The sequence below is a fragment of the Ambystoma mexicanum genome, chromosome 14, assembly GCF_040938575.1.
Source record: "Ambystoma mexicanum isolate Mex_15411 chromosome 14, UKY_AmexF1_1, whole genome shotgun sequence".
Taxonomy (NCBI): domain Eukaryota; kingdom Metazoa; phylum Chordata; class Amphibia; order Caudata; family Ambystomatidae; genus Ambystoma; species Ambystoma mexicanum.
In genome coordinates this window covers 292,817,681-292,845,265 of record NC_090940.1, presented here as the reverse complement: position 1 = coordinate 292,845,265, position 27,585 = coordinate 292,817,681, and positions in this window count along the sequence as shown.

Genomic DNA, 27,585 nt, shown 5'->3' with positions numbered 1-27,585 from the left:
CTCTGTGTTGCCACAGCGGGTCCTGGGGGTGGTGACGGTCTACAGGATTCATCTACAATAATTGAGGGTTGGCCTGCTTGACCTGTTAGTTCTATCCCCATTAGTACCTGTGGGGACTATCTTCTGTATTCAGCCTGTCAAACTGCTGGTGGAATCTGGCAGTTGCGAGTACACATAGGCCTTTGGGGATAGCCTGCTTTGAAGAGTCAGGAATGAAACTTGGACACAAGTTAGGCATGATTTTGGTAAAAGACTTTTACTGACAATGAATGGGGTTGGGAAAAATGCCTCTCTGACCCTGCTCTAAGAGGAATTCCCCTACCTAAACCAAAACAAATGATTGGTCTGTGTCACAATGTCCAAAACAAAACTTTCTTTTCTGACCCTCACACTATAAACTAATTTAAAGATGAAGATGGAAATGTCTTCAACCTTGGGTGGTTTAGAAAAGTGTTCATAAAAGAAGAATAAATGGCTACAACACAAAGGTTCGTCAAAGATAAAGGTCTTTGTTCCAGAGGTTGGTTACCTTCCCCTGGATTCTTCTTTACACTCTGATGTTTCACAAACAACAGTTCCTTGTGCCTTTCCTGGCCAAAAACAACATTGACATACAAAATTGTCTGGCTTTACAATTGTGCCTCTTTTGGGACACCTGGAATACCTTTCTGGCAGGGTTTTGCTCCTTTTTCTCCTGGTTAACACAAACCCTTTTTCTAGTCCTGATGTTTCTTCTCAGGACCTCTTCATTTCACACAGTTGTAGTTGCCTGGTATACTCTCCTGCAAGAACTTCTTGTTTTTACACACTTGAAATTGCTGGGTATACTCTCCTGCTAGGACCTCTGTTCATACAGGGTCTCTTCGGTATCAGGTAATATTATCCCCATATATATGGTCGCCGTACATAATATCGCCGGGAAAAGGTTGTGGCGATATTATATGGGTGACCATATATATGGGGATAGGGGCAGCCAAAAAAAATAAAGAAAAGAAAAAAAAAGGGTTTGGGGGCTGCGGGGGTGTCCCCCACATGTTCCATGCAATAGTGTCCCCACAAAAAACAGCCATTTTTCGGCAATATTTTTGCATGGCGGTATTTTTGTGGGGACATTATTACATGGAACCGTCTCTTCCTTCTCCCAGAGATGCATATATACTTTGTTTGCTAATGTTATCCTGTCTGGCTTTCCCATATAAATGCACTTTCTACATTCACATGTTTGTAAGGGTTTTGCTCGTAGTTTAATTCCCCCTTTAACATTAAGTCCTTTTGCGTTTTCTCACTTGGTTGATTGATTTACAATTATTTGCATTTGGCATTGCCGCTGATACACCCCGGTGTCCCAGCTATCTCTGGGTGGACTCACCGGCTCTTGTTGGCATTCCTGGATTCTCCCACGGTCAGCCAGAAAAGCTTTTCAGTCTGCTTACTTCTCGCGAACACTTCCTCTTGGTTTTCCTGTCTCTTGTGGCTTCCACTTGACATGTCTGCTTTGTTCCAGGCTCTGGTAAATGAAGTGCTGCTCTCTTTCACCTGCAAACACCCAAGAGTCTCTCTGGCTGACTACTGAAGTTCCTGCAGCGTGTACTTCTTGCTCAGCAGCTTCTTTCTCCTTCATTGATGAGCCACCTGGCTCTACCACACCGGTTTCAGCCTTTCTGTTTCTTGAACCTCGCAGAGAGGTACAGCTCTCTACCGCCAGAAGCAGACATCGACTCTCTGCTTCTGCTCTTTAGATTTGCTAGGCACGCGACCAACCACTAGAGCGCTCGCTGGACTTGGGGCCTCCTTCGCTCTGCATTGCTTCATCTTCCTCGTCCCAGTATTTTTGTCATTATCTGAAAGGAAGTCCAGTTTTGACAATTGGTTTGAAAAACTTGGGTAAACATTAGAATGGTTTTAAATGGCAAATGTGTCCTTGATGATTGATAGGTGGAACTGGAGAAAGCAGTTTCATAAGTCTCACAAGATAGACCAAAATTGGAAGATTGTCTACCCCCATGTGATCCAGCCTCATATAGCCACCCCAGGGTCAGGATCAGGTAACGGCTGCCGTCCCCTGGCCACATAGGAGGAGGTCACTGCTGGGGAGCCAGTGATGACTCCACTGGATTAATCAAACTGCCCTCGGGTAGCTACCCTGTTTGTTTATAATGTTCCCAATTTGAGTACTAGTATTTTGTTTTTTGTGCCTCCCTGTGCAGCAGCCCCTGGTGGGTGTATAATCTATCTACTTGTCCTTTGGAAAAAAGTCGAGAGTGTCTATCGCCCCTCCACTCCCGGCCAGGTGAATAAATAAAATAAAACAAGGCTGCTGGAGGAGAGAAGTGGTATTTAAGTTTTAGTAAATGTGATTCGCCCTGCGGGCACGCTGAAACTGGATAATCTTAACTTTTGTCTGTTTGTCCAGTTTATCCAATCTCTGTTTGTACAGTTCATCCAATCGCTGTCCAGTTTATCCAATTTCTGTTTGCCCATTCTCTGTTGGCCACCTAATTTTCTCCTTTTAAACACACCTTCGGCTTTCTCTAATATATCCCCAAAACCAAAACCAAAGCTCAAACTGAAGAAAGTTGGACCCTTAAATATAAAGAGAGCCAAACCACCTCCTCAACACATTAATCCTCGTGGAACAAACAAGTTTATGCAGTTTATGATAAGATGGACTCTTCTTGACATTATAGCCTGGATGTGGTTTTGAAAGTTTGACCACCAGCCTAGATGCTTAATTAACATGACCATCTGTAATTCGCCCAGACATTGGACGTAGTCTTGCAGACACAGGTACAACAGCTACGACAGCCTCAGCTGCCAGGGAGGAATGAACCTAGACCTCTGATACATACTTTGCACGCCATAACTGAAACAGAAATCTGTGCTGCAGGATGCACTGCAGTGGAGCCTTTTCTACCTGCACAGGTAGCTAGTGGATGAGCGTCCAATGTAGTTGGATGCCTAGATGGCAATTTTCCTGGCCCTGATATTGTTACTGATACTGTTACCCCGTCTGATAGATCAATACTGGAGGCTTTGTATCTCTCGATTGATTGGCTGTATGCTGAAAACTGGCAGGAGGCACCTGTCAAGAATTGTCAGGAGGTGTTAACCTCCTACCCCTCTATTTCAAGTGGCTCCTTGGTAGCTGTAGCTAATCTGATCAAGATTACTGGACGTAGGAAGCACTCATGCATGACATCTAGTGGGCATACCTGTGAGGCATCTGCTTCATCCATTCTGAGACAAGTGACTTCTGCGACTGTTGTGGCCTTAAAGGACGACAGGATGCTGCAGTGGATTTTAACTGTCTTTATTACAAGACAAACAGGTGGGCATAAACTTGGCTGAGTGCAACAGGGAACTACTCACAGTTCAGTTCAGGGCCCTACCAGTTGCATCACTGGGGGCAAGGTGTGCACAAAGATGGCACGCTGCAAGCTTCCAGGGCTCCCATGTGGCCTCCTATGGCTTTGGAGTTATGCCCTGGAAGCTGGTGTCATTAGGCTCTTCAGGGCCTCAGTTCCGATGGCTCCTCATCAGGAGCAGCGCTCTCGGTAGACCTCACTGGTCTGGCGCTTCGCCAACACTGGCGGGAACGTTGTCTCACGGAGCGCGGGCTCACGAGATCTCGTTACGTCCAGATCTCGCAAGACCACGCTCCTGCGATCACGTGACGTTCCCACACACCTCCTTTACTGGGAAAAGGGATGGATGGTCATTCCATGACAAAGTCTGCAAACTTGCTGGGTCTCCTTCTCTCTCTCTGTGGTCTACTCCGATCTGGACAATGGGCAGGACTGCAGGAACGCTCTTGAAGGGGTGCAGGTGTTTCGGGTTCTCCTTGTCTTGCTCTTCGCTGTGACTCCCTGAGTGGGGTTGAAGAGCTGAGGCTAGAGAACTCGTTGCCGTGGTGTGACTCCGAGTTATCTCTTTCTGAGAGGTGAGAGTTTTCAGATGTCTCCTGGTGGTCTTGATCTTCTCCGGCTTCCCAGTGTGGCTGTTCAATGGATCCTTTCCTGCGGTACATGGCCACCCTTTCTAGATTCCATTTCCTTCCGTTGCTGGTGCAAATGTGGTTTGACCCTTTCTCCAGGACTTCTATGGGACTGCTGTATCTGGAGCTAGTCGAAGTGTCTTTTTGGGGAAGGCGTATCTTTACCAGGTCGCCTTTGTTAACTACTGTGTGGCAAGCGGCTCGACGCAAGTCCCCTTGAGTCTTCATGGCTTCTTTGTTACGCTGCATGCGTAAAACTACGTCTTCCATGTTCACTTCTTCGTCGGCCCTCACTTGGTGGAGCCAGGGTGGTACCAGTGTGGATGCTGCCCTTCTCCCCCTTAGCAGATGGAACGGCGAAACACCTGTGACGGCATTGGGGGTGATGCGGTGGGCTGCTACAGCTTCCTTGACTGTCTTGTTCGGGTCCAGGGCCGAGGCATGCGCCAGTTGCAGTGCCCCTTTGATGAAGCGGTTTGCCCGCTCAACCAGGCCATTGGCCTGTGGGTGGTAAAGACTTGCTCTCCGCTGTCGAATGTTGTTGAGTTTGAGGAATTTCTCCATTTCTCGAGAGACCAGTTGGACTCCGTTGTCCGTGACGAGTTCTTCTGGTAGGCCTTCCTGCTGGAATACGGCGGTGAGTGCTTCGATGACTGTGACCATTTGGAGAAATAGTCGACCATGACTATCCCGTATTTGTGTTCTGGGGGCATGTTGCCCAAAGGCCCAATGAAATCCAAACCTAGTTTGCGCCACACCCCCTTGGGGACTTCGGTGGGCAGCATGGAAGCTTGCCACACAGCTAGGCGCTTGTCACTGTTGGTGCACTCATGGCACCTTTCGACCATTTGTCGTATGTCCTGCTCCATGCCCGGCCACCAGTAGGCGTTGCGTATCCTGCGTCTGGTCATGTTGCACCCCAGATGGCCTGAGTGTGCTCTGCACAGTATCACTTTGCAGATTCAGCTGGGCGGGATGACTTGATCGCCTCTGAGAATGAGACCGTTCATGGTGGTGATTTCCTCGTTCACCCTCCAGTAAGGACGAAGGCCTTCGGGGATCGCTCTCTCGTCGGGCCACCCTTCGCGAACCCAGACACCTATGCGCGGTAGGCCGTCGTCCTGCTCGAATTCCTCCTGCCAGTGGCGCTCACTCAGGTCCATGTACTCGCCGTTCCTCAAGTCACTGATGGAGGCTACGACACACTCATCTTCCAAGAATGTGATACCAGGGGCATTCTGGTTCAGGAGCCTGGACATGCAGTCCGCTTGTGCGTTTTTCCAACCCGCAATGTGCACTCTCGTATGTATATTCTTGAAGCTTTGCGGCTATCCTGGCCAGCCTCGTGGTGGCGGTCTTGGTGCCGCCCGGGCTCAGCATGTGAATGAGGGGCTTGTGGTCGGTGACCAACCTGAATCTCTTGCCCCAAACATAAGATCTGAAGTAGTCGACGGCCCAGGCACATGCCAACATTTCTTTCTCAACGGTGGAGTAATTCTTCTCCGATGATGATAGCGCTTTTGATGCAAATGCCACAATGTTTTCAGTGTCTCCCTTTTCTGGGTCAAGGTGGCCCCCAGGCCGTATGTGCTGGCGTCTGTAGTAATGCAGGTGTCCCATTCAGGGTTGAACGGTTTCAGGCATGGCACGTGTAGAATTCTCCTTTTGATTTCACTGAACGCTTCGTTTTGCTCTGGGCCCCAGGAGTAGGCTGCCCCCTTCTTCAGAAGCTCCCTCATGGGGGACGTGGTCTCGGAGAACCTCGGGACGAATTTAGCATAGTACTCGGCTAGGCCCAGGAATGAGCGTAGCTCCTCTCTGGACATCTGAGCCGGGGCTTCTGTTATGGCTTCCATGAGGTTCTTCTTGGAGCTGACGCCTTCACTTGAGATGAAGTACCCAAGGTATTCTACCTTGCTCACTCCAAAGATGCATTTTTCGTGGCATAGATGAACGCCCGCCTCTTGAAGTTTGTTCAGGACTGCCCTGAGAGCTTTGTCATGGGTCTCGTTGTCTTTTGCATACACGAGAATATCGTCTTGAAAGAAAGAAACATTTGTAAGTCCTTTAAGTAGAGAGTTCATCATCCTCTGGAATGCGGACGCTGCCGACGACAACCCAAATGGAATGCGGGTATATTGAAAGGTGCCAAAAGGGGTGATGAATGCTGTCAGAGGGTGGGAGGATTTGTGTAGGGGAATCTGGTGATAGGCGTCACGCATGTCCAGCTTCAATCAGATTGCCGCCTCTATCATCATGAGGACAATCTCGTTGATGCTGGGGAGAGGAAACCTATCCGTGACTACCTCTAGATTCAGGCTTCTCAGGTCGATGCATATTCTGAGGTCGTTGCTGGATTTCTTTTTGACCAACACCACTGGACTCAGCCACTCTGAAGACTCCACGGTCTCGATGGTGCCTTCTTCGACCATCTTCCGGAGGTGGGTATCCAATGCGGGTCTCGCCGTGGCAGGTACTGCCCTGACTTTGTGTTTCACCGGGACCGCGTTGGGTTTCAGGCGAATCTTGTGGACAAAGTTTCTCACTTTCTCTAGGTTCTCGGAAAACAGGCTCGGGAAGATCTCCTTATAGTTTTGCGCTGCTCCTGAGGAGACCATGAGTACCTGTTCCGGAGTGCTGGGATCTAGTTTTATGCTGAGTTTGTGTTGATCGTCCCATCCCAGCACGGCTGGGCCTTTGGGTGAGAAGTACACTTTGGTAGTGGTAGACCTCCCTTTGAAGACGATCCGGGCTCTGATGTAGCCTAGTAGGTCGACAGTTGCACCTCGGAACACCGTCGGTTTTTGCCTGGTCGTTCTGATCTCTACTTGTGCTTGTCCCATCATCTCCTTTACGTGTTGATGGGAAGGATAGTGAGGTCAGATCCCGAATCTGCCATGACACGTGTTTCCATTCCGTCCACTTTAATGGTGCAGTGGGGCTTTTCCCTCCTGGCATGGGGGGCGTTGACCATGACGACCATGGGTCTGTCCTGTAGTTCGTCATCATCGCTCGAAGCGCAGTCGCCATCGACGCGGGAAACGGTTTTCTCCCCTAATGTACATGCCGGAGCCACATGACCAATGCATCCGCACTTGGAGCACTCCTTATTCCTGGTGGGGCAGTCGCGATCATTCGCCATGTGCTTGGTGCTGGCGCATCTATAACATTTCAGCACCTCCTTTTGCCTGGGGCCTTTGTCTCTGGGGCTGTCGCAGGACTGCTTGTCTCTGCGCCCTCTCCATTGTAGCACCGCAAGTTCGGGCACGGGCAGGTGACTTCCCGCCTCTTTGCGTCTGCTGGAAGTTTCTTCCTCTGCCCTGGCAATTTGGATGGCCTTGTCAAGGATGACCTCCTTTTCTTAGATGAACTTGTCCTGGACTTTCCTAGAGTTAGTGTGAATGACGAGCATGTCGCAGATAACTTGTTTTGCATTTTCGCCAAAGGCGCAGAGAGAAGCCAGCTCCCTCATCCTGGTGACGTAGTCGTCCACGGGTTCGCTCCCTTCCTGTTTGCGGGTGTAGAACCTCAGTCTGTGCAGTACCACGTTCGCCTTATTCGTGAACCTCTTTACAATGCGACAAGTCGCTTCCTTGTAGACATCGTCGTCGTCGGCCGCAGGTATTGCTTTCAAGCTGGCAAAAATGTGCTGACCTTCAACCCCCAATGCATTTAGTAGCATCGCCCTCTTCCTGACGGGGGCATATCCCGTGCCGCCCACCGCCTCCAGATAGGTGGAGAAAAGGGGCTCCCACTGCATCCATGGAATTGCTGGGGTCCCTGGCGAAGGGAGAAACGCAGGGGGCAGTGTGGCGCCTTGCATGGTGGGCCCGTGGGTCTTTTGATATCCTCGTCGCCAATTATGTTGTGGCCTTAAAGGACGACAGGATGCTGCAGTGGCTTTAACTGTCTTTATTACAAGACAAACAGGTGGGCATAAACTTGGCTGAGTGCAACAGGGGAACTACTCACAGTTCAGTTCAGGGCCCTACCAGTTGCATCACTGGGGGCAAGGTGTGCACAAAGACGGCACGCTGCAAGCTTCCAAGGCTCCCATGTGGCCTCCTATGGCTTTGGAGTTATGCCCTGGAAGCTGGTGTCATTAGGCTCTTCAGGGCCTCAGTTCCGATGGCTCCTCATCAGGAGCAGCGTTCTCGGTAGACCTCACTGGTCTGGCGCTTCGCCAACCCCGGCGGGAACGTTGTCTCGCGGAGCGCGGGTTCACGAGATCTTGTTACATCCAGATCTCGCGAGACCACGCTCCCGCGATCACGTGATGTTCCCACAGCGACCCCCGAAACCATCCGAATATTTAGAGACTCCCAGCAAGCAAGGGCATGTGGGGTTTCCCCTTCCTCAACGTTCCTTCGCAATGGGACCAAGATGATCCTTAATTCCAAATTTACAAGTGTTAACAAGCCCTGCGTCAGATGACCTTAGCCCCCTGCATCATCAAGTAGGAGCCTTTTGTTATTGCTCTCGAGTCTTTTCAGTATGTGCAGACTCCCCAGATCTCTTAAAATATCTGGAAAGCACGATCAATGCGATTAATGCTGAGAATATTGCAAGAAATAAGGACCTCGTCTGTCTGGACAAGTGTATTGAAGTGTATTGAAATTATGCAATGATTGCTGAAAAACTCAAGTAGGTTCTGCGGATGCCAAAATGATGATAAAGTGACTAGCAGAATGGTGGGCAAAGCCTGTCAAACATCCAAGTCGGCCGTTGGAGCTCTTGCTGTTTCCCCCTCTGAGAAAGAGGATTTATGTATGAAAGTACAGAGAAACTCAGAAGGAAAGACCCAGAAGGATGACATCTTGTCCGCAGATTGCTCGTTATTTGGGCAACCTTACCAACTTATAGCTGGGTTAAAGACAACTCCTTCTGACCTATGCTCCTCCCGGTTTGGGAAATCTCCATATGTCCTCAATGAGAGATACCATAATGTTGTCACCGAAGGCACCATTAAAAGGAAGGAAACCTGGGGAGGTGCCTCTAAGAGTGTGAAGGGCGAGACTGCTCAATCAGAAGTCCAATGTCATTGAAAACAATGAGCCAATTGCTGCCAACGGGGGAAGGTAATTGAGTCGCAGGGGTCAGTGGATAGAGAGTATCGTCCCAAAAAGATTTGCTTGTGGGATGGCACCAAACAAACATAATCTGCACGTTTAAAGGATGGACTCATGGCAATAAGAACACCTATAAAAGATAACTCGTAAAAGCTATGTCTGAAATTCTCTTGGTCGATGATTTCTCTTTTAGAATGTTATCACCTGTCGAACTGTCTCAGATTGCATGTTCTGTGGGAGATGCCGATAAGACTTGGGCTTCCAAACATCTATACCAGGTGCTGCATTCTCAATTGTAAAGATGCTCTCGCAGCAAAGCGGATAAAAGTGTATTCGGACTATCTGTCATTTACACTATCTATGGCTAAGATCTAGTTCTGGATGACCTCTTCTCCCCCAAGCCGAAACCCAACATCATGCCTCTAGAGATTGGCATACTAAGAAGTCAAACTGTTAACTTAGAGTAAGGCTGGTCAACCTTCAAGAAACATTTCAAGGAATGCCAAGGAAAGTGTCTACCAATTAATTTAATTTGTTTCACCAGCTTCTGTTTAGCGCAAAGCTAAATGGAAGTACCTTACAAACTACACAGTTGGCCACTGAAGGAACTTTCATGAGAATAGTAAACTGGAACATTGCTGGCGCAACAAAGAAGTAGCTAGATGCAGATTGGATCCTTTGGCTAAACATGTGTGATGTAATCTGCCTACAGGAAACATGGTTGGCAGATGATTCTTGCCTGATGGATAGATTTGCAAATTTCAATATTGTGTCTGTAAAAGCGGAATGGCCAGAAAAGGACAGTTGGCAAAAGGGCCTGGTGACTTTGGTGAAGAAGTCATACAGCACTGAGGTCTTTGGGAGTTCCTCTAACAACCCTGTTCTACTGGCAGTGCCACTCTCCAAAGGTAAGCTGCTGTATGACCAAAAACTATCAATGGTAAACATGTATGTTTCCCCAAAGTGAAGCAATATGTATGGTATTGCCAAACTTTGAGCAATACAGCACAATTATGTTAGAGACTTTAATGCAAAATGAGGAAAGAACACAGGAATCCCTGCAGATAAAATCTGCGTGGAAAAATGTTGTGCAATCTCGAAGAGGAGCATCATTGGGGGATACTCTGTGATGGGCCGCTTAACGGACTCCTTTATGGTTAAATATCTTTTTGTAGAGCTCAATGGAAGATGTACGGGGGATCTTCCACCAAATCCCACTTTCAAGGTTGGCCTAAGGAAATTCATAATGGACTAGTTAATTGCTTGTCTTTCAACAGCGTTAAAGGTTTGAGATACTGGACCGTATAGAGAGTCATCATAATCTTTTAGTGTTAAAGTGGCATGTGAATGATTATACCACATTGTGCCCCGAATAAGGAAGGGCTGATTATGTGTTGGCCAATGTGAAGAATCGAGAGTAATGAGATGCCAAGTCTGTCCCAAGATGGGGAAATTCTAGAAACACATGGAAAGCTCACTGGCTTACAGCGTCATTAAGACGTGGTGCACCTTTCTGAGCTCCTCCAGACTCATATATACAGAAAGGCCCCTCGTACTAACTGTAATAAAGGGAATAAGAAAAATCCCTTAGAGTTAATGCCCCCTGGTATGATGCTGTATCTAGGCATGCAAAAAGGGCACTTCATCTAGCCTATAGGGGAGTTTAGTAACCGCTGGTCAATTGTATTTTATTTTAAAGTATTTTAAGAACCTCCTGAAATCTAAAAAGGGACAACATATTGAGGCACAATGGGACTTGCTCGACAGAGCTGCAAAGGAAAAAAAATGAAAGTATTCTGGAAGCTTGTTGTTAAGAGCTTTGATGGAGGAGATGAGAGTGATATTGGTCAAATCCCCAGCGTAAGTAAGGATATCTCATTTTCAAAATGTGATTCTTGACCCAGGGGCTCAGGCTTCAGTAATCTCTTCGACGGGATGTAAGGAACACAATGGTGTGATATTCTTGTGGGAAGAAATTGTGACTCAATTGAGAACTCTTAAAAAGGGTACATTGGCTGAGCCGGACGGATTTAGACCTGAGGTTTCTATCTGGTTATTGGACTGGTGGATACCAGTCCTGACCCATGTCTATATTTCTATCAGGCAAGCCCTTCTCCCTTCATCTTCTCGGAAAAGAAGCCTGATCATTGCTTTGTCTAAAAAGGGGCCAGCAACTCATTGTTATCGCTGCATCGCTTTATTAGATATCTTGAATAAAATCTTGGCAGGGTGTCTGGTGGTGCGTCTGGAAGAATGGGCCAAGGAAAATCTTTGGCTTCCGGACACCCAGGCAGGATTTTGTAATGGCTTCTCCACTATTCATCAATGTTTGTTTACTGAATACAATAGTGGAGAAGTATACAAGAATAATTTATATTTGTCATGCCTGCTGGACATATCTCTGGACCAGGAACAACCTCTCCATACAAAATGAGTTATGCCCATAGAACCACTAGACCATTCTATTCGAAATGGAGGTTGTTCGATGCATTGCCCGGAAAACGACGTCTGCATTTTTCACGTCGTTAAAATTCATGTGACTTAGTTCCGTCACGTGTATCACGGCAGTTCGTACATAAGCAGCGTGGAAACGTCGATCGCTGCTTCTGATTAATTCATTTTTGGCATTTTGTAGCTGAACTCCGGACCTGCGTCCTCGCATTCCCTTCAGCAACTTCTTTGGCCTTTTTGAGCGTGTTTTCCTCCACACGCTAATTCCTGGAGCCGTGTATCCTGTTTGCGTACCAAATCTATACACGTGGACGCTGTTTTCAGGCGCGGCTGTCCTGGGCTGCGTGTATCCTGTTTGGGTGCCAAATCTCCACACGCGGACGCTGTTTTCAAGCGCGGCTGTCCTGGGCTGTGTGTATCCTGGTCGCGTGCCAAATCTTCACATGCGGACGCTGTTTTCAAGCGCGGATGTCCTGAGCTGCGTGTATCCTGTTCGCGTGCCAAATCTCCACGCGGACGCTCTCTCCAAGCGCGGCTGTCCTGAGCTGCGTGTACCCTGTTCGCGTGCCAAATCTTTACACGCGGACGCTGTCTGCAAGCGCGGCTGTCCTGGGCCGCGTGTATCCTGTTCGCGTGCCAAATCTCCTCGCAGAAACGCTCTCTACAAGCGCGGCTGGCCTGGCTGCGTGTACGCTGGCGCGTGCAATCCTGCACGTGGTTTTCTGAACTACTTTGAACCTTTGGTGCCTGTGACAGTTAACAGGTGAAAATCTAATTTTGTTCTTCGTGGGAAAGGAAGTATTTCATGAACTATTGGAAGGTGATTGTGCACAGTACTTTGGACACTATCCTGTGGTGCGCCAACCCGGAATCTAGCATGAGCCTTGTGCCGTTCAGGATAAGTCTCCCTTACTAATCTTCCCCTCCTTTATCGTTGTTTCAACTCCTGGTTTTCTACAAGAGACTTTCGTTGAATTCTTCAGTTTTGCCATAAGGTCAGTGTTTTGAATTAATGCTAATACTGTGCTATCATAGTGATTTGAGTTGGGGACAGTTTCTTATGATACTTTATCTATCCTAGGCATACTTACGATACAATACCCACGCCCTTTCCAGTGATCCATCTCTCTGCCTGTTTTATCAGTCAGAGAGTTGTATCATTTGGAAGGTCTAATTCCTACATACAATCAAGTTGTGTGAAAAAGGATCCGGAAGAGCCCTACCAATTGTATCCTTTTTTGGTTACCGTATCCTTTTCAATTGATACATTGGTGATTTATGACAGAATCAGAAGCCATGGAGGGTACGGATCCTTTAACTGTTTTGACTCAGTTAATCACTGACTTGAGAAATGAAATGATTACGGCACTTGACATGCTACGGCATCGAATGGATGTTATGCAAGATGCCATGCATGCCACTCCTCAGGGAGCACAGGTTCCAGTATCCACTGCATCTGGATCTGGGACTACGACACCATCATTATCACAGGAAACTCTTAAAGTGGTTATGCCCACACAGTTTCCCTTGGCTCCCCCGGAAAGGTTCACAGGTGATCCTAAAACCTATAGAACTTTTGTTAATCAGTGCCGACTTAATTTCCTTTGCCGGCCTAATTCGTTTCCCGATCTAACTACTAAAGCAGCATTCGTGCTTTCCCATTTGGGGGGTACAGCTGCTGCTTGGGCTAATCCTTTATTGGAATCAAATAGCCCCTTGTTGTACGATTGCGATGATCTCTGGCTGCTATGAACAAAGTCTTTGATATGCGCTACGCTACTCAAGCCACAGATCTGGAGTTGCTGAATCTACAACAAGGCACTCAACCTCTGTTGGCTTACATTGCACGATTCAACCAATTAACAGCCGAAACCCAATGGCCGGAAGACAAGAAGACGGCTGTTTTCTACAAGGGTCTTTCAGAAGAACTCAAAGATGCCTTGTCCACGGTCCCAGTGGTTCCTACAGATTTCTCAGAATTTCTTGATTTGATTTTTACAAATTGATGCCCGAAGAAATGCCCGCAAAGGAGAGAGAAAACCTTTCCTTCATGCACCGGTTCGTTCTGATACACCGGCAGCTTCTTTGAATGATCCTGAACCAATGTATATTGGTGCGGTGAGAGGTCGGTTGTCTAGAGCAGAAAGAGAGAACCGAAGAAAAAATAATTTATGTATGTATTGCGGTTCATCTGAGCATTTACTGGCGGCATGTCCTAAAAAAACAGTTAAGCCTTCGGGAAACGCCAAAACTCGACAGTAGCAGGAGTCCCTGTGTCGAGTGTTACATCGGACTCCATTACATTTCCAGCGCACGCACCTATAGCTGTTGAGATGACTTTACGTTTTGATGATCAAGAATTGGTTTCCAAGGCTATGGTTGATTCTGGAGCCACTAATAATTACATCGATATCACATATGCCAAGAAATGTTCTATACCCCTTGTAGACAAGAACAAACCTGAAACTGTTAATACTGTGGATGGATCGGTCTTGATTTCCGGTATGGTAACTCAGGAGACTGTACCTATTCAGATGACTTTATTAAATGGTCATTCGGAGGAAATAGTCTTCAATGTCATTGCGGCTCCTCAGTACAAAATATTACTTGGACTTACTTGGTTGACTCTTCATAATCCCGCCATTGACTGTGTTACGGGATTGATCCAATATCCTTCCGTTTTTTGCAATGAACATTGCTTTACCAGTCAGGTGGTGTCAAATAAATCACATATTTTGGCCTCTATGGAGGGAATTTCCACTATTAGTGTAGTACAGCAGAGCGGTAAATATACCAAGTGAATATACAGATTTTGCTGATGTGTTTGACAAAGGTCAGGCAGAACAGCTGCCTCCACATAGGCAGTATGAATGTCCAATTGAACTAATTCCTGGAGCTAAAATCCCTACTGGTCGAGTCTATTCTTTAACTCCCAAAGAAGATGTTGTCTTGAAAGAATACATCGATAAAGCTCTTGATATGGGATTTATACGGCCACCTCAATCGCCGGCTGCCTCTCCTTTATTCTTTGTTCCAAAGAAAGAAGGAGATCTAAGGCCTTGCATTGATTACAGGGCTATTAACGGCATCACCATAAAGAATCAGTACCCTTTACCACTGATTAATGTTCTGTTAGATCAATTAGGAACTTCCAAGTACTTCTCTAAATTGGACTTGCGCGGTGCTTACAATCTGGTTTGCATTTGCGAAGGAGACTGTCACGCTCACCTGATTCCCACGGAGGCGCAGGTCTGGCTTCGAGTGCTGATGCTTCTTCAATGGTGAAGCGCAGGACTCTGAAGATGGACAGGTAGGGCCCCTCTACTCTGGCTTCTCTGGCTCGTAGGAATATTCCCCTGTGCGTGAAAAGGGAGTATTACCTACTGACTGAATAATGCTCAAGCCTCCCACTCCCTTCCAACCCTCCACGATACCCTTCCACGATTCCCCGTGAAGTCTCACCTTAGGGTCTGGAAGGATGAGTTCTCCATCCTGCTTCTGATGCAGGGGCGCGTTGAAACCCAGTTACTTCACTGGATTGAGGTTTGATGGAAGTTCAAATAAGCTTGACTATTCAGGTAAGGCGCTGTAAGAGTTCTGTTGCAAGTTCAAAAGTTCAAGCTTAATAATAATGTTCATTGTCTTATTGCAGCAAGCGCTAACACTTATGTCTTTTTCCCCTTAGGGGCCGGGGTTCGGAATGCCGGAGATATGGCGCCGACCCGAAGTGAAACGTGCAGTTTCAAAAAATGACAGGTAAGTTCTGGATGAGCGTTCGGGTAATGTCTTTGCATGCGCTCATTCAATGTCTTTGTCTTTTTTCCTCATAGGGGCCGGGGTCCGGAATGCCAGGAAGCGGCAGGACCCGAAATGAAATGGGAATGACCCAACAGGTAAGTCTTAGAAGGAAACTGAGCTTTTCCTATTCCCTTCCTTCTCTCACCTTGTGTTCTTGTCTTTTTCTCTCTAGGCTCTGGCAAGTGGCTGCGGATCCGGATGATCGCTGCTGAAGATGGAGGTGCCCAGGAAAGGTGAGTGAAATGCAGCGCTGCAGCGATCGAAGCAAAATGCTTTTAAAAATGATGTCTTCCCTTTCAGGATCGTCGGTGTGATGTCTCCGTGATAAGCTTTAGCAGGTAAGGTCTTCTTTCTCACCAATTCTCTCTTATCTCCCTTTGCAGGTGACCCAGGATGCTGACAGGCGTGGCTGAAGTCCAGATGCAGGAGCTGACACAGTGAGCGTCCAGCTGCGAGGAGCAGAACAACGCGAAGCGTGAGTTGCTGATCGGGCGTGGTTTAAATAGGTTTGGAAGAAGTTCCAGGTATGTATCCTTCCACCGATCAGGTATGTATCCTTCCCCGACCACACCCAGGTGGAAAGTAGTCCCACAGGTAAAGTAGTTCCATTCAGGCCTCAAGAGGGCCTGGATGTAGCAGCATGGTCTGCATCAGGTAAGTGCACATTAAAACACTTGAACACATGTCTAGCTTTATGAGCCTGGCACCAAAGGCGCCAGGACAGGGGCCCAACATGAGCCTGGCGCCTAAGGCGCCAGGACTGTGTCCAAAGGGCCCCAGCTTGGGCCCGCTGGCACTTCCCTGGGGGGAATGATGCCTGCCTCTGGGGTTGCTGGGTCGGACCTGGCTCCTTGGAGGTAGGCATCATGACAGTACCCCCCCCTCAAGGCCCCTCCCAAGGTTGTTCTCTCCGGGGGTTTTCGCTTGTTCGGAAATCTCCGGTGGAACCTTTGTATTAATCGAGGTGCGTGAACATGGTTACTAGGCTCCCACGATCTCTCCTGAGGTCCATATCCCTTCCAGTCAACAAGATAGAAGAGTTTTGACTTTAACACCTTGGAGTCTAAAATGTCTTTAACTTCGAATTCTAATTCCCCTTCAATTTGAACTGGGTCTGGAGGCTTGGACAGTCGGGTCCCTGGTTGTACTGGCTTCAAAAGTGATGCATGAAAAACTGGATGAATACGCATGTTGGACGGTAAATCCAGTTTAAAGGCCCCGGGATTGATTATAGCCTTGATGGGATAAGGTCCTATGAATCTGGGATTGAAGGTTTGCGGGCCCTTGAGGGGTAAATGTTTTGTTGCTAGCCATACCTGGTCTCCTACTTGGTAAGGAGGAGTTTTACTTCGGTGCAAATCAGCGTTTTCTTTATACCTTTTCTTGGCTTGCTGTAAATGAGTTGCAGCTTCTTTGAAGGCTCGGGTTATTGTGGAATGCAAATGATTTACTGCGGGCATTTCCAGGGTCAGAGGTGGATCTAGGTCAGAGGTCCGAGGATGGTGACCATACAAAGTATAAAAAGGAGTTTGTCCGGTTCCAGAATGCGCTGAATTGTTGTATGCATATTCTGCGATCCAAAGGATGTCTTTCCAATTTAACTCGGATTGGTGTAACATGCACCGAAGATATTGCTCGAGAGTCTGATTGGTTCTCTCGGTTTGTCCGTCGGTCTGGGGGTGGTGGCTGGTGGATAACCGCACATCTATTTGTGCTAGTTGGCAACACTTCTTCCAAAAATGGGAGATAAATTGACTTCCACGATCCGAGACTAATATGGAAGGGAAACCATGTATGCGAACTATATTCTCCAGAAATTCCTTGGCCGAGGTGGAAGCTGAAGGCAAACCTTTTAAAGGGATAAAGTGGGCCATTTTGGAGAATAGACCCACAATTACAAGAATAGTGTTGTAACCAGCACAAGGAGGCAGGTCAGTTATAAAGTCCATTGACAAGGTGTGCCATGGTGCTGGTGGAATATCCAAGGGTTGAAGTAGGCCGGCTGGCCTTTTCTTTTGACCCTTGTTTTGGGCGCAAATTCCGCAAGACAATACAAAAGACTTTATGTCTTTTCTCCAAGAAGGCCACCAGAAGTGGCGTTTGATTTTTTCCTCCGTTTTAGCGATACCAGGGTATCCTTCCATTAATGATTCATGATGATGGGCAATAACAAGTTCTTGCAATTCTTTACTTGGCAGAAACAACCGCTCCTGGAAGTAGGGTAAATCATCCTTAATGGTGTAATGAGGACCCTTTTGACTCCATTCCAGTAAGGCTGAAGAGTCTAGAAGTTGTTTTACTTGCGTTTGGATGTCCTCAATAGTTTGCAATGAAGTTAGGCCTAAGATTCTTTGTTCAGGTATGATTGGCACAGGTTCTAAACTTGAATTGGGTTCTTCCATGCCAATCCGGGATAAGGCGTCCGCTTTACCATTCTTGCAGCCAGGGCGATAGGTAATTACAAAATCAAATTCCGCAAAGTATAGAGCCCATCGGAGTTGTCGTGAAGATTGAGCTTTGGCCGTCTTTAAATACTGTAAATTTCTGTGGTCCGTAATTACGGTGATGGTGTGTCTTGCCCCGAGAAGGTAGTGACGCCAAGTCTTGAAAGCAGATTTAATAGCCAGTAACTCTTTGTCGGTAATTGCGTAGTTGATTTCAGGAGGAGAAAATTTCCTGGACCAAAAGGCCACAGGGTGTAGTTGGTTAGTTTCTGGGTCTCTTTGCGACAGGACAGCTCCCATGGCCGAACTGGATGCGTCGGTTTCCACAATGTAAGGGAGATCTGGGTGCGGGTGCTTCAATACTGGTGCAGAGGTGAATTTGGTTTTCAGGTCCTGAAAGGCTTGTTCGGCCTCAAGAGTCCATTCAAAGCGTTTGTTTTTCTTTAGGAGAGCTGTGATGGGTTGGACTGTTTGGGAAAATTCCGGGATGAATCTTCGATAGAAATTGGCAAAGCCGAGCATGCTCTGAACTCCCTTCACCGAGCTAGGAGATGGCCATTTGAGGATGGCGTCCACCTTTCGCGAGTCCATTCGGACTCCTTGTGGTGTCAGGATGAATCCGAGAAACTCAACTTCTGTGGTATGAAAAACGCATTTTTCGAGGTTTGCAAATAGTCTGTGCTGGCGCAATTTCTCAAGAACTGCCCTAACATGTTTTCTGTGATCGGATTCTGAAGAAGAGTACACCAGGATGTCGTCAATATAAACAATGACACAGACATCGAGAAGTTCCCGAAGAATATCATTCATAAAGTACTGAAAGGCGGCAGGTGCATTGCACAAACCGAAGGGCATCACCTGATATTCGAAGAGCCCAAATTTGGTGCAGAATGCAGTCTTCCATTCGTCGCCTTCTTTTATACGCACCAGGTGATAAGCTCCTCAAAGATCTAACTTGGTGTACACACAAGCGTCTTTCACCTGGTCGATAAGCTCAGGGATCAGGGGCAGAGGATAACGATTCTTAATCGTTATTTGATTTAGGGCGCGATAGTCTATACACGTTCTAAGGTCGCCTTCTTTTTTCGGCACAAAGAACAGAGCTGAGGAGACAGGAGACTTGGACGGGCGAATAAAACCATTGGCTAGGTACTGATCTAAATACTGACGCAAATGCAGGTTCTCAGGTTCCGTAAGAGCATAAATCCTACTACAAGGTAGTTGAGCATTGGGTACCAGATCGATTTGGCAATCATAAGACCGATGAGGAGGTAACGTGTTAGCTTGTTCCTTCTGAAAAACGTCTTGGAATTCTTGGTATTCTGACGGTAGCTGTACAGGGGTGGAAGTTGCTGAGGCTAGACCCATAACTGGATTTCTTGGATAACAAGTTGGTTCACAATCAGGAAAACTTATCTTCAGTCAATTCTGGGATTATGTGTTTCTAACCAAGGAATTCCAAGAATTACTTGAAATTGTGGGGCCTTGATCACATCAAACACGATTGCTTCCCAATGTCCATCCTGACCCACCAGTGTCATTTCAACAGTGGAATGCGTTACAGGCCCTGAGGCTATTTCGGTTCCATCTACTGTAGTAATGACATCTTGGGTTACTTTTGGGCGGAGAGGGAGCTTAATCCTGGAAGCCAATTCACGGTCTATGTAATTTCCAATAGCTCCACTGTCGATGTATGCTTTTATAGCATGCAACTGCTGAGGCTGTTTTGGGTCCACGAGCACCATTGGCATGACAAAATGCGAGGTCAAAGAATTTGTTTTCAAGCTCGGCAAGCGGACCCCTACGCTTGTCAGGCTAGGTCGTTTCCCAAATCAGGTGTCAAAAAATCGTTGTCAGTGGCTCCAACCACCTTCTTAAGTGGTTTAACCGGACAATTTCGAAGAAAGTGACCGGAAGTCCCGCAATACAGACAAAGTTGCATTTGCCGCCTTCTCTCTCGTTCCTTCTGCGTTAATGGTCCTTTAACACCGCCGATTTGCATAGGTTCGGATACGTCGGTACTCTTGGAGTTGGCGTGGGTTTTGATCGGTACTCGGGTTTCGTACTTGAACCGATCTGCTTTTCTATTTTGAAGTCTGTGATCAAGTTGAACCACCAAGTCTATGTAGTCTGCGCAGACCTGGGGTGGATCTACTATCTGAGCTAGAACATCCTTAAGCTCTCCGCGCAGGCCTCGATGAAACAATGTGATCCTTTTGTTTTCTGGCCATCCAGTTTCCACAACCAGTCTATTAAAGGTGGCAACGTAGGACAGGAGATCCTGATTACCTTGTCGTAAGGATAGCAGTTCGTTATCAAGGGCCTGTCCTTGAGAGTGTCGAGCAAACAATCTTTCCATGCTGGCCTGGAAACCCTGAAAATTCTGGAGAAAGGGATCATCCTGATTTACCAATGGAATAGACCAATCGGCAGCACTGCCACTGAGGTAAGATAGTATAAAGGCTACCTTGGTCTGGTCGTTAGGGAAGGCCCCGGGTTCTGCATAGAAAGTGTAAACGACATTGGTTCATAAAGACGGCATATTTCTTGGGATCCCCCGCAAAACGTTCAGGCGGGGCCAAAGGCATGTGTCCAGGTAGATTGATTTGTACCGGGTTATTCAAACCCATTGATGTGGAAGTACCTCCGGAATTAGGTAAAGGAGTGTGCCCTGCCTGGGCCTGCAATAACCTTTTGGCCAGGTCATCTGTTCTTTCCTTGGATAGGATCAGTTCTCTTTTGAGAGCGTTAGTCTCCTGGCGGGCTGAGTGCACTTGTGCCCCTAATTCCCACAAAAGCTGGGCCAGCTGATCTGTCTCGGAAGTCTCCATAGCGCCCGGGTGGGAAATTGTGGGTAGGCTTCGCGTTCTGTCACGCTCACCTGATTCCCACGGAGGCGCAGGTCTGGCTTCGAGTACTGATGCTTCTTCAATAGTGAAGCGCAGGACTCTGAAGATGGACAGCTAGGGCCCCTCTACTCTGGCTTCTCTGGCTCGTAGGAATATTCCCCTGTGCGTGAAAAGGGAGTATTACCTACTGACTGAATAATGCTCAAGCCTCCCACTCCCTTCCAACCCTCCACGATACCCTTCCACGATTCCCCGTGAAGTCTCACCTTAGGGTCTGGAAGGATGAGTTCTCCATCCTGCTTCTGATGCAGGGGCGCGTTGAAACCCAGTTACTTCACTGGATTGAGGTTTGATGGAAGTTCAAATAAGCTTGACTATTCAGGTAAGGCGCTGTAAGAGTTCTGTTGCAAGTTCAAAAGTTCAAGCTTAATAATAATGTTCATTGTCTTATTGCAGCAAGCGCTAACACTTATGTCTTTTTCCCCTTAGGGGCCGGGGTTCGGAATGCCGGAGATATGGCGCCGACCCGAAGTGAAACGTGCAGTTTCAAAAAATGACAGGTAAGTTCTGGATGAGCGTTCGGGTAATGTCTTTGCATGCGCTCATTCAATGTCTTTGTCTTTTTTCCCCATAGGGGCCGGGGTCCGGAATGCCAGGAAGCGGCAGGACCCGAAATGAAATGGGAATGACCCAACAGGTAAGTCTTAGAAGGAAACTGAGCTTTTCCTATTCCCTTCCTTCTCTCACCTTGTGTTCTTGTCTTTTTCTCTCTAGGCTCTGGGAAGTGGCTGTGGATCCGGATGATCGCTGCTGAAGATGGAGGTGCCCAGGAAAGGTGAGTGAAATGCAGCGCTGCAGCGATCGAAGCGAAATGCTTTTAAAAATGATGTCTTCCCTTTCAGGATCGTCGGTGTGATGTCTCCGTGATACAGCTTTAGCAGTTAAGGTCTTCTTTCTCGCCAATTCTCTCTTATCTCCCTTTGCAGGTGACCCAGGATGCTGACAGGCGTGGCTGAAGTGCAGATGCAGGAGCTGACACGGTGAGCGTCCAGCTGCGAGGAGCAGAACAACGCGAAGCGTGAGTTGCTGATCAGGCGTGGTTTAAATAGCTTTGGTGAGAAGTTCCAGGTATGTATCCTTCCACCGATCAGGTATGTATCCTTCCCCGACCACACCCAGGTGGAAAGTAGTCCCACAGGTAAAGTAGTTCCATTCAGGCCTCAAGAGGGCCTGGATGTAGCAGCATGGTCTGCATCAGGTAAGTGCACATTAAAACACTTGAACACATGTCTAGCTTTATGAGCCTGGCGCCTAAGGCGCCAGGACAGGGGTCCAACATGAGCCTGACGCCTAAGGCGCCAGGACTGTGTCCAAAGGGCCCCAGCTTGGGCCCGCTGGCACTTCCCTGGGGGGAATGATGCCTGCCTCTGGGGTTGCTGGGTCGGACCTGGCTCCTTGGAGGTAGGCATCATGACAGAGACGAATGGAAGACCGCTTTTAAGACGCGGTACGGCCTTTATGAATATTTAGTGATGCCTTTTGGTCTTTGTAACGCTCCCGCCACATTTCAGTTCTTCATGAACGATATCTTCAGAGATATGATGGACCAATTCGTGGTGATTTACTTGGATGACATTTTGATATATTCATCGTCTTTTCCAGAACATGTTAAACACGTGTTAGCTGTCTTACAAAGACTGAGAGAGAACAAGCTTTTGGTTAAAGCCGAGAGTGGAATTTCTGGGTTACGACATTACCAATCAAGGTGTTCGAATGAGTCGTTATAAGTGAAGGCCATATTGAATTGGCCTGTTCCACACAATGTCGCGTCATTACAGTCATTCCTAGGTTTTGCAAATTTTTATCGCAGATTTATTCGTTCTTTCTCCAAAACAGTGGCCCCATTGACAGCTTTAACTAGTTCCAAAGTTCCATTGTGTTGGAACCAGAATGCCCAAGCTTCTTTTGAGATGTTAAAGGAAGCATTTACCACTGCACCTGTACTTCAACATCCTGATCCGGATTGTCAGTTTATCGTTGAAGCAGATGCTTCCAGTGTCGCTACAGGAGCTGTACTTTCGCAAGTTTGTACAGAAACCAAGGAGGAGCATCCAGTTGCTTTCTTCTCACGTAAGCTTACTTCATATGAACAAAACTATACTGTCACTGAGCGTGAATTACTTGCAATCAAGGATGCTTTCCGAGAATCTTCTTGGGGTAAAACATCAGGTGCTGGTGTACTCGGATCATAGAAATCTTCAGGCATTCAAAACTATGAAATGTCTTACAGCTAGACAGGCCAGATGGCATGTCTTTTTTGCTCAATACGATTTCCAAATCACTTATCGCCCTGCCAGACAACATGTCAAGTCGGATGCTTTGTCTCGCATCGGTGAAGAGGTGAAGGAAGAACCATCGGTGCAAAATAAGTTGTTGGCAGATCATGTGATATGTAGTTGTTCTGCACAACCTTCCCTAAAAAACGAATTACAGGAGTGGGTGAAACTAAATCCACAATTGATTCAGGAATTGAATATTGATATATACAATGGTTTGCCTTTCAAACAAGGAGTACTCTATCTACCAACTGGTACCACTCGGAACAAGGCCCTCAGTTGGGGTCATGATTCCTTGATTGCCGCTCATCCTGGACAGAAGAAGACCCTAGAGTTGCTGAAAAGATGGTGTTGGTGGCCGTCTATAACACAAGATGTTATAAATTATGTTTCAACATGTTCTGTATTCAGTCAATGCAAGAACACTCCTGCCAAACAAGTGGGTTTACTCCAGTCCCTACCTGTTCGTAATAAAACATGGGACATGATATCAATGGATTTTGTGGTAGAACTTCCAAGAAATAAAGGCTACGATACCATATGGGTTGTGGTGGACTACTTTACAAAATTGGCACTTTTTATCCCCTGTATTGGTGTACCAACAGCTGCTGCTGGGCTGGCTGCTGGGCTGGCTGATCTATTCATCCGGCATATATTCCGTTTTTTTGTCCTACCTTCAGTGATAATCACTGACAGGGGCTCACAATTTGCGTCACGTTTTTGGAGAGCACTAAATTCGGCATTACTAATTGATGACAGGTTGTCTAGTGCTTATCACCCTCAAACGGATGGACAGACTGAGAGAGTCAATAGCACTATGGAACAATATCTGCGATGTTTGTGCCTGCAGTTTCAGTCAGATTGGCTCAATGTCCTGCCGGCAGCGAAGTTCGCCTATAATAATTCCTACCATAGTGCCATAGGTACTTCACCTTTCTATGCTCTGCATGGGCAACACCCCCGATCCATTCCTTTGGATTCCAGTTTGTCTTTGGATACTCCTGGAGCAGGACGTAATATTAGAGATCTAAAGAGTTTACAGACGAAAGTTAAGTAGCAATTGGAGCAAGCTAAAAAACGAGATAAGACCTATGCCGATGCTCATAGAATCCCTGCACCTGTCTACAAAGCAGGTATGAAGGTATGGCTGTCCACAAAAATCTTGAGGATACCTGGTAAAAAGAAATTGTTGCCTAAATACATCGGGCCATATGAACTGCTCCACGTTATAAATCCGGCTGCTGTCCGTCTGGCATTGCCACAACGGTGGCAAATGCATCCTGTATTCCACGTGTCACTCATCAAACCGTGCTCTGATGCTACTAGATTGCCTATAAGGCCTGTTGCTATTTCTGTGAAAGGGTCAGACGAATATGAAGTACAGGACATACTGGACATGAGGCTACGGTCTGGAAAACCGTATTATCTGGTGGATTGGAAAGGTTATGGTCCCGAGGATAGATCCTGGGAACCTCTGTCTAACATTCATGCTCCTGCTTTATTAAGGCGATTCCACTCGAAAAGGGGAGAGGCTGCTCCTTTGGGGGGTGGCACTGTCATGCCTGCTGGACATATCTCTGGACCAGGAACGACCTCTAGATACAAAATGAGTTACGCCCATAGAACCACTAGACCATTCTATTCGAAATGGAGGTTGTTCGATGTATTGCCTGGAAAACGACGCCTGCATTTTTCACGTCGTTAAAATTCACGTGACTTAGTTCTGTCACATGTATCACGGCAGTTCGTACATAAGCAGCGTGGAAACGCTGATCGCTGCTTCTGATTAATTCATTTTTGGCGTTTTGTAGCTGAACTCCGGACCTGCATCCTCGCATTCCCTTCAGCAACTTCTTTGGCCTTTTTGAGCGTGTTTTCCTCCACACGGTAATTCCTGGAGCCGTGTATCCTGTTCGCGTGTCAAATCTCCACGCGGACGCTGTCTGCAAGCGCGGCTGTCCTGAGCTGCGTGTATCCTGGTTGCGTACCAAATCTCCACGCGGACGCTGTCTGCAAGCGTGGCTGTCCTGAGCTGCGTGTATCCTGTTTGCGTACCAAATCTCTACACGCGGACGCTGTTTTCAAGCGCGGCTGTCCTGGGCTGCGTGTATCCTGTTCGCGTGCCAAATCTCCACACGTGGATGCTGTTTTCAAGCGCGGCTGTCCTGGGCTGCGTGTATCCTGGTCGCGTGCCAAATCTCCACACGCGGAGGCTGTTTTCAAGCACGGCTGTCCTGAGCTGCGTGTATCCTGTTCACGTGCCAAATCTCCACGCGGACGCTGTCTGCAAGTGCAGCTGTCCTGAGCTGCGTGTATCCTGTTCGCGTGCCAAATCTTTACACGCGGACGCTGTCTGCAAGCGCGGCTGTCCAGGGCCGCATGTATCCTGTTCGCGTGCCAAATCTCCTCGCAGAAATGCTGTCTACAAGCGCAGCTGGCCTGGCCGCATGTACGCTGGCGCGTGCAATCCTGCACGTGGTTTTCTGAACTACTTTGAACCTTTGGTGCCTGTGACAGTTAACAGGTGAAAATCTAATTTTGTTCTTCGTGGGAAAGGAAGTATTTCATGAACTAATGCAAGGTGATTGTGCACAGTACTTTGGACACTATCCTGTGGTGCACCAACCCGTTATCTAGGGTGAGCCTCGTGCCGTTGGGGATAAGTCTCCCTTACTAATCTTCCCCTCCTTTATCGTTGTTTCAACTCCTGGTTTTCTTCAAGAGACTTTCATTGAATTCTTCAGTTTTGCCATAAGGTCAGTGTTTTGAATTAATGCTAATACTGTGCTATCATAGTGATTTGAGTTGGGGACAGTTTCTTATGATACTTTATCTATCCTAGGCATACTTACGATACAATACCCACGCCCTTTCCAGTTATCCATCTCTCTGCCTGTTTTATCAGTCAGAGAGTTGTATCATTTGGAAGGTCTAATTTGACCTACCTACAATCAAGTCGTGTGAAAAAGGATCCGGAAGAGCCCTACCAATTGTATCCTTTTTTGGTTACTGTATCCTTTTCAATTGATACATTGGTGATTTATGACAATATTATAATATAAATAAGGGTGTGAAGCAAGGGTGTCCGCTAGCCCCACTCTTATTCTCAATGTTTCTTTGCAAGTTCAACCCCTACAGCATTGTACAAAAGTTGATTGCCCCTCACATAAATGGAACTAAATTTAGCACTCTCTTGTATGGAGTTGACACTGTTCATATGAACCTTAAGGCAGGAGGGTTACAACACAGTTTAAATTATGCCCAAAAATATTTTCTGATTATGGGCTGAAATTGAACCTTTGCAAAACTAAGATCCTTGTATTTAGTAAGGGAAATATGAGTGCTAATTGGTCTCTAGATAAAGTAATAATAGAGGTATTAGAAGAATATAAATATCTAGGCCAGACCTTCTCCGATAAAGGAAACTGGCGGAGTCACATAAATGCAGCGGCAAAAGGTGCAGCTATTGGCCTTAGAGGGTTGTTCCGCTTTTATTTCCAATTTGGGGGGACAGGCTTGATAAATGCCTCCAAGTGAAGGAGACAAACATTAACAATGCCATCCTCTATGGGGATATTGGGAGTGCCCGCCTGTGGATGTTTAGAAACTTTGCAAAACTCCCTTCCATAAAGGAGTACAGGACCACGCCAAGCACTCCTGTAGATGTATTGAGATATGAATTGGGCATCCCAAGTTTAACGTTCCAAGCCCAGAGGAGGATCTTGGATTTTTTCTTGAAGGGTTCAGCTTAGTCCCTTGGTAAATTCAAATCTCATTACTGTAATGGAGGAGATAACTAACTTCGCACTATTGGTATAACAGTGGGATTATTTTAATGAAACGTTGAGAGTTCAGGAACGTTGCAGCATTACATACTCTCGAATGTACAGCATAAGTCTTTACCTAAGCGAAAGGTGGCAGATTTAGATTTTGGAGTACTTCTGGATAGAATTGCCAAAATGTCATCTTTCAAATTCTACTCACCTGCCCTTAAATGTTCACGGTATGCAATCTCCCTAGCCAGAATTAAATCCCCTGAGTGTTGCAGATTTATTTTAATGCTTACACTAAATGTATTGCCCCTTAGAGCAAGTCTGGGAACGGTTTGTCCTTGTGGTTTGGCCCGGGAGGAAGAGCTAATGCATTTTTTAATGATCTGCAAATTCTCTGTACATTTTAGGGAAAAGTAGCTTAGGCTGCATTTTATCAAGAATATCACCAGGACATGTGCCAATGCTACGCCTCTTATTATGCAATATAATAAGGAAGAATTTGTATATGATGTTTTTGTATTACATAAGAGATGCTTTTAGAGTATCTTTTATAAAGAAGACTGATTTAACATAATATAGGTACAAATGTGGGCCAAAACGTGATTTATTTATCGTTGCTCACCATTTTACAGTGACTGTGTTATAATCTAAATATCTATGTATAATTGTCATGTGTTAATTTTGATGTAGTGTGTACGTTAATGGTTAATATGCCAAATAAACTTTATTTGTCTGGTTGACAGTGTTTGGTTTGAAACATATACCCTGTCGTATACACTCTTCAAGCAATCGGGAATCCTCAATGTGGACTGGTCTATATCAAGGACATAGAGCAGACCATCAGCAGTTCAAAGGTGCATGTTGATATATT